This window comes from Pyrus communis, chromosome 13 (assembly GCF_041283825.1).
Source record: "Pyrus communis isolate YQ-2024b chromosome 13, ASM4128382v1, whole genome shotgun sequence".
Taxonomy (NCBI): domain Eukaryota; kingdom Viridiplantae; phylum Streptophyta; class Magnoliopsida; order Rosales; family Rosaceae; genus Pyrus; species Pyrus communis.
Window position 1 is genome coordinate 24,513,422 of NC_142577.1, and position 11,511 is coordinate 24,524,932.

The window sequence follows — 11,511 nt, forward strand, 5'->3', positions numbered from 1 at the left end:
GTGTTGATGAGGTGTGGGGTTCCTTCACTTCATCTTCAGTGGCCTTCTTTTGTAGAGAGAATCCCATGGTGGTTAGAAAACTCTCTCTCGCAGTCACTGTTTATAATGCATATTGTGAGAACGGAATAATCGCATCTTCATCAACTGCAAGAAAATGCCTATATTATGGCGATATCAAATTAAACGGGTCTTAACGGGTTTGCTTGGAAATTCAGTTCTCCATGATGCTTAAAGAGGTTGCTTTGGCAAATTTGGTGCACAAGTTTGATTAGACAATGCCTGGTGGTGCAAGTGGGGATGACTTGGACATGACTGAATCCACTGGTGAGTCCATGTCCCAAAAATATGTGCGTAAAGCCGTTGCAACTCCGTATTCATGCAGCTCATATAATAAACCTAAAGTGGTATAATAATGTAATTTGGAATGTTTGCCTCCAATACTATAAGCAAATAAAAATTCGGAATTTTCAGAATAAATATTAAATTTTGCACTTTCTTTCAAAATAAATGATAAATTGGGCGCTACCCATTCATTTTCATAGCAATCAACATTCACGAAAACCCTTCCATCTGTTACAAGACCTTATATAGTATATATACATCGAACATGCACGAAGTTGATAAGTATGCAAACCAAAACGGAGATGTGAATTGGGAGACAAAGATCGATGAGGGGTTTAATGGAAAGAATGCTTAATGCGATGGGCTTTCTTGTGATTTAGGAAAAGAAAGTGGACCAGGTGATGGGCTTAAGCTGGGGTCGACTCGAAACACGGGAGGCCCAATTTATATTTATATAATTAAATTGGCCTTATAATTTGGTGAATAAAAATAAATATATGGGCTATTTGTTTTGGTCAAATAAATAAAAAAGGACTTAAAATAGGATACATCAAGAAAAATAATAATAATTTTTTTTTTTTTAATTTTTGCTGGCTATGGGGTTCGAACCCATGCGCACTTATGTGCAGAAGATCTTAAGTCTTCCCCCTTAACCTCTCGGGCAAACCAGCTGATGATGTATTATATACTGTTTAACTTGTATATATATAATTAATATTTTTATGATTTTTTTCAGTCACTTGTTGAAGTAGTTTTCATGCATTGAAAGTGGACAGTAACAACACTTTGCAGATCACATGTGTAACCTACAACCCCATAAATAGAAGTTGGTTCCGTATCTAATCAAATTTGTGCAACCAAATGATTAAAAGAAAAATGAGCAATACTTATGTATTCTCAGTGACATAGATGACATACTAAGTAATAGTGCAACATATATTTTCTTGTTTGTAATGCCTTAAGAAGAGCCTTTTTACGTCTTTAGTAGATGAATACTCGAGTTTTAAAAACGCAACAACATTTGTTATATTATTGTTGCTTCATGTCATTGAATCGTAATAGAAAATCCTAGACAGTCAAAACCAAGTAAATATATTCTCCTAGAAAGTATATATTTTTTCTTTGAGAGAGTTAGATGTAAGAGCAATTATGTAGACAATTATTAGGTTTAATTCTTGAAATTTTGTCTCAGTTTAGGTCGTTGACTTTTGACCCAACTAAGTAACTTTTTAAATTTTAATGATGAGTCAACATATTTTAAGGGTGTGATTTCACAAACTTATACAAAGGTCCTTAACGTAGGTTCGTTAACATTACAAACCACATGGATAGGTTTGATAAATCATCTAATTTAACCTGCATAAGAGGTTTACTAGTATTATAAACCACCAATTTTGCTCTTCTAAAGTCCTCATTTTGAATACTTGTGAAGATCAAAGGTATATTAGTCACAAGATCATCTCTCCAAATAGCAATAAAGTCCAACCGATTTATGAAATTAAGATAGTAAAAATGTCTGCATGACTTGTGTAGTAATTCAAAAGTGGGGCTGCTCATATGAAATGATGGCATATGGTGTAAAAATGGTCAAACCTCAAACCCCATTACTAGTCTACATGGCACGTGTCTCACCCTAGTGAACCGTTGGTTGGAATTTTGCTTGCTACTTTATTTATCAACGTTTGATGAGTTTAAATTTATAGATTTTTATCTCTAATTACTTGCATATATATTGGAGTATGATTCACTTCCTTCTTTTTTTTCCTCCTCTTCCCTCCTTTTATATTTAAACGGTTATGGTTAAACCACATCAGTATCTTATATTAATTTTATATAAAAAAAGAATGACAAAATAAAGAATGTGAAAGAAGGGGAGGAAAGTGAATGAAAAAAGAATGCCATATGTATCATGCTTTTCAAGTGGCATTTGCCGACATGCATTTCTTCACTTTTCATTTTACCTCTTAGGTAAAAGTTAAACAAACTAATATCATGAATCATGATTCATTACCAACAAGTCAACCACTCGTGGCGACTCAATTATATGAAGACAAGTTTTGGATATTTTTCTTAACATAGGGCTGGTTTGAAATTATTTTTAAAATAATTAAAAATATTTTTTAAATAAAATTAATTTTTAATAAAATGTAAGTTAATTCTGAAAAAAAACATATGAAGTACATAATTGATTTTTTTTTTTTTTTTTTTTTTTTTAACAATAAACATTTAAGTACTTTTGAACTCAGAAACATTTTTTTCTAAAAGCGGTTTCAATGATTTGAAAAACACTTTCACACAAGTCCATACACATAAGCAAATACGACAGTAGATGGCTGGCAAACTTAAAAATTATTATGATATTTTAATCGCTTAATTTCAAGAGAGAAAAAGAAACTATAGACCCTCATTATTGCAAAATAGGTGAGGAGTTCTCTAGTTCGATTTAAAGCAAATGATTTACGCCTGTTTTTTTTTTTTCTCGTTGTTCACACTTTTGTTTATATTCATTGATTTTTCTTTGATTTATTCAATACAAACATCAGTATAAAACACAAGTGTAAGGGAAAATGACGTTCATATAATTTTTCCCTTTCTCAAGTATTCTTTGTTACCGTTAGTAGTTGCTAGAGGTACACTGAAACGATTTAAAAATATTGTCTACCTAACGTTTTTATTAGTTAATGATTGAAAGACGAACTAGTGAGTGAGGAAAGCTAATCACTCGCCATCATGGAAGGAGCTGCGATTTGTTTTAGATGCAAAGTTCTAACAAATTCTGAAATTTGACTTGGAGATGCGAACTTTTTGTTGTTATGCTCATCATCCCCGGAAGCAAGGGGATGGTTTCAATCTTTCAATTTCAGTCACAGCTCGCTCAACAGTGTTTGGCCCCATATCCTTAATTTGGGCACCAACCTTATCCGTTCTTTGACTATTATTTCAATCATTCCTCGAATATTTTCCTCCATTTTTTGTTCTGTTACATGCTTTAATTATTACTAAAGTATTAAGCACTCTCCTAAAATAGTGTTAAGATACTCTTCGGATCTCACTGTCTGAAATTCAAAGATGAAGAAGTCATGATAGTACAAGAGAAAGAAAAAGAGATCTAGGCCCTTGTTTTGTGTAAGGTAGGCCAGTTGAATAGGTTAATAAGGATCGCATAATTCAATTTGAGTGATCCATATTTCTTGGTCCTTAGACTCCGACCAATGAGATCCGAAGAGAATCTCAACTTCCCCAAAATAGTACATTCTTGTTTGTTTGCTGAGAAGAATATGATGTATACTCTTGTTATTATTGAACAATATTGCTAGCACCTTATTGTATATTATTATGTATGGGGTATACGTTTTCCATTTTAATAAAGAGCCAATTTGGAAATATAAACAAATAACTAATGAGTCTTAATTTTATAAGTGCTTTGAAATTCTTTGGTGTGACTGCTTGCTTATCTGTTTGTATCAAAAATAGCTATGGTTGGTACTTCATCATTTTGTATTAATATTAGTTTACTTAGGTTGTACCATATGTGAAAATGCCGATGTTGATGTCAATGGTGTAGCCAGAAATTATTTGATGGATGAGCTAAGTTAAAATTATTACTACGAAATCAAATTTTTAATCCTATGTTGGCCACATAAAGTTATATAATAGTAAAAATTGAATGTAGTAATTTGAAGCAAGAATTTTATGCTATGTTTTCTAGGTTTCTAGTCTTCAAAGCTTTCAAGTGAATAAAATAAGGAACCATTTGTGGTATGAAAGTTTTAATTTATTACTATTAAATATAAGATTGGTTAAAGTGATGAGTTTATTTAACATCTATTAGCTCTTATTATTCTTAAAAACATCCATACTACTAAAAAAATTCATTTCTTAAGTGAAATATGACAATTAAAAATCATAAACTAACCCAAAAATTAATATTTTTAAACTTGAAGAACCAAACTCTCCCTATGCTATAGCCTAAGGGAGCCTTGTACTTGGCTCCGCCCTTGGTTGATATAATTAGGACTAAGGTAGTAATACTAATACTAAAAAATAATGAGAGTGTATCATGTAGTCACATGTCATCGTCACAATAAAAAACCAATTAACGATGGTTTCCTTTACAAATATATATATATATATATATATATATATATATATATATATTTGGATAATCCCTCTAAAAATAACTCCCTTAAACTTCTTAAACATGTAGAGTGTGGCAACGATGCTGTGTGGCACTGAATGTCTCATATTTGTAGTACTATGATCTATCTTTTCTAACAATTAGATCTTAAGCCATCTCCAACTGAAGGCTAGCCGGATGGCTCGTTTTAGCCCTCTGACCCTCCAAGATATTAATATTTTAATGAATAGTACATGACCATATTTGCCTCCATCTCCAACCGAGGGCCAAAGGGCCATAGGGCTCGTGTTAGCCCTATCACAAAAAACCGTCTCTAACCGAGGGCCAAAAGACCATAGGTGTAACATCCCACATCGTCCAGGGGAGTGAATCATGTAAGCCTTATATGTATATTCTCATCTCTACCTAGCACGAGGCCTTTGGGAAGCTTATTGGCTTTGGGTTCACACGAGAGCAATCCCAGGATGGATGACCCACTGGGAAGTTCTTGTGTGAGTTCCCAGAAACAAAACCATGAGGGCGTAATCGGGGCCCAAAGCGGACAATATTGTGCTACGGTGGAGTCAAGCCCGGGATGTAGTGGGGGCCCGGGCCGGGATGTGACAATTTGGTATTAGAGCTTAACCTTGGCCGTGGTGTGACGACGAAGACACCGGGCCCCTAAGGGGGGGTGGATTGTAACATCCCACATCGTCCAGGGGAGTGGATCCTGTAAGCCTTATATGTATATTCCCATCTCTACCTAGCATGAGGCCTTTTGGGAGCTCATTAGCTTCGAGTTCCATGGGAACTCCGAAGTTAAGCAAGTTCGCGAGAGAGCAATCCCAAGATGGGTGACCCACTAGGAAGTTCTCGTGTGAGTTCTCAAAAACAAAACCGTGAGGGCGTGGTCGGGGCCCAAAGCGAACAATATCGTGCTTCGATGGAGTCAAGCCCGGATGTGACAATAGGGCCAAACATAATTTATGATTTAAAAACTACAACTTAAATATAAAACAAATTTTGTAAAATAGAAGTTATATGTTGGTTAATGTTATTTAATGTTGTTTCATGTTACTTAATTTAATTTAATGTTGTATAATAGCTTAGGAAGTTATAGAAAAAAAATATATAATTTAAAAAAAATATATAAAACAAATTTTGCAAAATAGAAGTTATAGGAAAAAAATATATAATTTAAAAAAATATATAAAACAAATTTTGTAAAATAGAAGTTATAGGGAAAAAAAATGTGTTAAAAAAAAATTGTAAAAAAAAAAATAATAATAATGGCGTTTGAAATTTGGCCTAGAATTCCTGTCGATTATATTCGACAGGAATGCTATAATTTCTAGCCTAGCCCGGGGCTGTCTAGATTGGGCCAGCTGGTTGGCCATTTGGTCCTTTCAGATTTTGTGGGGCCCACGAGCCCTCTGGCTTAGCCCTCAATTGGAGACAATTTTCGAGTTATTTTCGGCCTTTTGGCCCTCTAGACCTTTCGATTGGAGATGACCTTAATGTTTAAATATGGCCATTCATTTTTATGGGATATTCAATCTTTCATTATATTTGTAGGAAAATATGTATCTATACTTTATACTATTACTAATAAAACCCTCGTTGTCAACTTTTTTGTTCCTTGTTTTTTATTTTGCCCTCACTTTTGATACACACTATTGACAAAAAGGAGGGCAAAATAGTAATTTTGTACCTTTTGACAAAATGACAATCATCTCCCTATTTTTCCTATTTTTTGTTTTTGTTTTTTTTTTTTTTAGAAAATGACAATCATATACTTATTTTTTCAATTTTACCCTTACTTTTGATACACAATATTTACGTAAGGAAGACAAAATAGGGAAAAAAAAGGAAAAAAAGTCGACAATGAGGCTTCTCTTAATAATATTATAGAAAAAAAAAATATGCATTTGTTAAGAAAAATTGTTTACACACACAAAGTATGCCTCTTTGCTCGTATGTATTAAAATTATAGCATTATATACATTCTAGTTTGGAAAATAACTAACGTTGAATCTGCATGCCATTTAACTAATAAAAAAATGCACACGCAATCAACTCAAATCCAAACATGACAAATTAAACCGCCCATGAATATAAATGTAAATCCCTAATTTTGTCCTTACATGTTCATGAATCCTGCATGCATGATGCATGCCATGGGCAAGTGACTTTGGCGGATACGGACAAAGTTGCGCTTCGGCGGTCCAAAAAGATTGAAAATCTTGGATTTTAGCTCGAAAAATCAAACCATGCGACCATACTTTTGAGCATACCAAGAATGTCAAGCAAATTGTCGCCACGTGTAACTCGCAGAATCCATTGACACGTCCCTGTTTAGTACTTGAACTTCCCACGACTTTTCTCCGCCGGTGAAATAAAAAGTAACTGAGCATTGTATTAAGACCTTCCGGGATCTTGCCATTCGATTATACGGAAAGGGTTTTTTTGGGTTAAAAGAATAAAATTACCTTTGAGGTACACCAAGTTTTCTACACGCAAGCAACGGGCAAACATCCCTCAACCAAGCCAAAAGTGCCCAAAATAGGTAACAAATTCAAAATTATTTCATCTATATTCATCTTATATTCCCTACAAGGTATTTACTCCATAACCTTCAAAACATTCCATATAAATTGAGTTAATTGGCCAATTAATTGATTTATTACCTAATTACTCCATTAATTGCCAAATAACTCACCCATTACAACCCAAAAAACATCCAAAGGCCGGCCACTCTCTCTCCCAAATAGGGCCGCCAGGCTCTATAAATTGGACCTCATTTTCCCTAAAAAGGTAAGTTACACTCTTACAAAACTCCCAAAAACTCTCCAAACATTTTTTTTTCTAAATTCTAACTTTGGCATCGGAGGTTCTTCGGCCAAAGCCCCCCATTCATCGTGGGCGCGTGAGGTTCTTGACCTTGACCAAAGGTGTTGATTGTTTTGTAGGTGCAATTTTGTCAAAGAAGAAGAAGACAAAAATTTGCATCCACAAACTTGATGGACTTGGTGGAAGGGATCTAGAAAGGATCTCTTTCCCGATTATAATGGATCATAGGCCAGGTATGGTTTTTTAAGAATTTAGACATGCTGATGAAGAAATGAATTACAAAAAAATTAGTTTGATTATAATAAAAATACGACAGATTATAAATGTATTATATAAGCATTATGTGGAAGACACATAGAAATTACTATTTAGGAATTGGCTAGGCTTTGTAGCGCAGACTTATAACTAAACAAAACATTAAAGTGATTGATTGTATATAAAATTAAGTTAAAAGGGGAGACATTCATTATCATCTCATGAAGATGTCACATTAGGCATGCCCCGAGCCCTCATATTAGTATGACATACCTGAAGAAAGTTGGGGTTCTACCACAACAGCAATTTGCAATATGGGGAGTAGTCTAACATCTTATAAGCTATTACAAGGTCTCTTCTTTAACTAATGTGAGACTCTTTTACCTTCACATTCCCATACCACCTCTCATAAGTGTGCAACAAACTTGAAGAAATGAGGGATTACATTTCAAAAGGCAAAAATATAAAATCTAGCAAACTTAAAAAGAAAAAGACTGCTTATAAATAACTCTTTTATCTTCACATTCTCACATCACTTCTAAAAATTCCGTTTTGGTTCCTTTTGGACCTTGTTTAGTTGGAGGTTTGAGGTGACCGACTCACTTAGCTTCCTAGATAGGAGAAAGTCAGCTATGATGCCGACTAAAGAGTATTTTTAGTCTAGTGATAAAATATCTCAAGAGAACACTAAGCTAGGTTGCCGTGATATTCTTCTGGATTTCCGAATCACAACATCAATTAGTTTGACTTTACAAGATAGTGATATACGAAGACGTGTGATCCTCTAATTTTTCCTCCATCGACTTTAGGCTCGCTGACAATAAACCAGGATTTTTATCGTATCGGGCAATGTCTTCCATGACGTTATAACCGATATGGGACGTAAGACGACGGTAAACAGATTGATTGAAAATGAAGAATCAAATACTGAAACGTCAAACGATAAAATAATTTTTATTAACGATCGACTTCGAACAAAAACATTCACATCAACATTAAGAATCCGCTCAACATCATCTTATTGATACAACCATTAAGTATGATGTCTTGTTAAATCACCGAGGAGAGAAAGCAAACTCTATGGATCTCAAGTGAGAAGCTAGGATACGAATATCATGAATAATTCTTTCACCGACAATACATTGATCTACAAACATAAGGCTCTGTTTGATATTCTATTTGAATCTACCTTTTTAAACTCAAAAGCATTTTTCAAGTTTTAAGTGTTGAAAACTTATCTGGTAAGAATTTTTTTAAAAAAAAAAAAAAAAAAACTCAAAATTAACTTAAGAATTAGTCTATCTTTAAAAAACATCAAGAGTGTATTTTTAGAGTTTTAAATTTAAACCTCCCTCTTTCTTTCTTCACCTAATCCTCCAATCTTCTCTCTATCATTTCTATCTCTCCTCCAATCTTCTCTCTCCTTCTTTTTCTCTATCTCTCTCTCTCCTCCGATTATCTCTCCTATTTCATTATCCTCTCTCTCATCTTACTTTTTGTTGAATTTAGAAGTTTACAGCGTAGAATGAGATTTTTCTCTTTAAAAACAATTGTGAATTTCATATTGAACAATTTAAAAATAAATTGTTTTGAATAAATGTTCTTAAAAAACGGTTTGAAAATGATGAATTTTTTTAAATACGATACCAAACATTCCCAAAATTTTTTGTTTTGTTTTCAACAAGTAATACTGAAAAGAAAGAATCTAACCTACTAATTTCAGGTCCAAGAATAACCGTCCGTTAACTACTTGAGCTAGCTACAAACCCTTGCAGTATCATCAGATATTTTTGAAAAAAAACAAACCATGAGAGCAAATGTGTGAAATGCACATGAATCACGTGACCCGAGTGAGAAAATACTTTAAACCTTTTTAACCACTTACGGAGGGAAGACAAAAAATTAAATCCGTGAATTACGGATCTACCAGAGGCGTTAACAGCGTGGAGATACTGTCAAAATTGGTGGTGAAGAACGCTACCACGTGGACGAATGGTCAGCTCATATTTTTATAACCACACGGAATTGACGATTCGTGTTCCCGTACCCCTGCTTTGAGACATCTGCTGCCAATGGGAAATAATGGAATCGGCTCGAGTTGAATTGACCTAACTACCCTCCGACTACATATCAGTATTCTCATTTCTCCCGACCAAAACAAGAAAAATGCATTGATTGGTATATTATTGTAGTTATGTTTATACATGCAAGATTTGAAAAGTTAAACAATGGGAATAGAAAAGGATTATTTTGAAAGGGATTCCAACACAATTGTGATATGAGCGATTTTTAATTTTTGAGAAATTTTTTTAGTATGTTAGGATTACGGCTTTAGATAGTAAGTGTAATAATCAACTGGTTGAAAATTTTCTTTTCAAAATTTCAATTAATTGCATTATCAAGGTTGATATACTGAGTCGTGTTAGAGTGCATTGAAAAATTTCTCTTAATTTTTTAGCAAAATTATTTGCCATTGTATAATAAATATGTCACATGGGATGGGAGTTCCAATATATATATATATATATATATATATTGGTTTTAGGGTTCCAACAAGCTAGCTTCAATTTTGTTGGTATATTTTAATTTTGGAAAGGAGGGACCATGGATCAAATAATTCATAACTTTTGGAGGCGACCACTTTCAATCTAATACTAATTGTAGCTATTCCTTCCTAAGCTTTTTTCTAAAAGAAAAGGAAATCATAAAAGAAAATGCATTAGCATATTTGTTTTTTTTTTATTTAAAAAATGTTTACTAGTATTGGGAAAGGGAAGAGGGTTTGAAACTATTACATAATTTATGAGAGATGGAGTTTCGAACCGGAGATGTATGGGTAGAATCCCAACATCTTATCACTTGACTATTTGACCACATGCAAAAAAAAAAAAAAAAGAGAAAAGTGCAAGTTAAAACAATGTGAAAAGCTAGACTTGTGGTCAAGGAGAGGCTGAAATGCCTTTGTGAGTCTTCTTGGTCCCTGTAAGGGGTGGATAACCGTGGCTTGCCACCAGTTGTTCCCCTTTTAAAATAAATATTATTATTAATAAAATCTTCTTTATCAACCAAAAAGAGTTGTGTCATTTTCAAGTTAGAATAATTTAATAAAAAGTTTAATGCCACTTAGTATTACGGTCTAATGATATTCTTCTTTATTTGTAAGTGAGAGATTTTAGGTTTGACACTCGCCAAAGGCAAAGTTAAACCACATTATTATGTCAAGCCCATTGTAAGACTCAACTCACTTCCTCACCCCTTAAAGTAGATACTATTGTTTGGTAATTATTAAAACCAACAATTCTATACACTAGTATGCAATGAAAACAATGTTACGTGATAAGTAACGACATTTATTGATCTATAAAAGATTAGGTATTGCATATGTAGATTAGATTAAAGTATTGGACATGATTAGGCATTAGATTAGATTAATGAGCATAACTAACTTTGATCACTATATATGCATAATCTAGTAATTTGGGGTCGTATTGGAATGTCACATAAATGCAACGGGAAATTAGGAACCAATAGTTTTCACTCGGAGTGGCATCAGTGGCAAAGAGTCACCCCATTTTCTATTTGCCACCAAAAATTTCAATTGACGAGGCAATTTCGTCATTCGCGCACATTTATGACAGATTCGCAAACCGACAAACGAGGAGGTCGGCAACTGTCGGCCGCTGAACCAGGGAGACAAATGCGGCATATTTAATAATATCAATTAATATTAATAGTTTATGTATATGGTATTTGTGGGATCTATTTAAAATAAAATCAATTAAAATAAAATTTTAAGATTTATAATTGGTGTATTAATGAGATTCACATAATAAAATAATTAAAAATTATTTGACATCATTTTTTCTCATATGTTAAATTTGACATATGAAACTCATATGTCAATTCACATATCAGTTGGATCTTACTTTTACCTTCAAATTTGATTA

General features: G+C 33.4%; 1 non-coding gene across 1 annotated transcript; it reads right to left on the reverse strand.

Annotated features, from left to right (window-relative positions):
• Positions 1 to 930: 930 nt before the first annotated feature.
• Positions 931 to 1,013, reverse strand: TRNAL-UAA (transfer RNA leucine (anticodon UAA)). Its single transcript has one exon. It is a non-coding gene; the product is annotated as a tRNA-Leu (tRNA).
• Between the last annotated feature and the right edge of the window lie 10,498 nt (positions 1,014 to 11,511).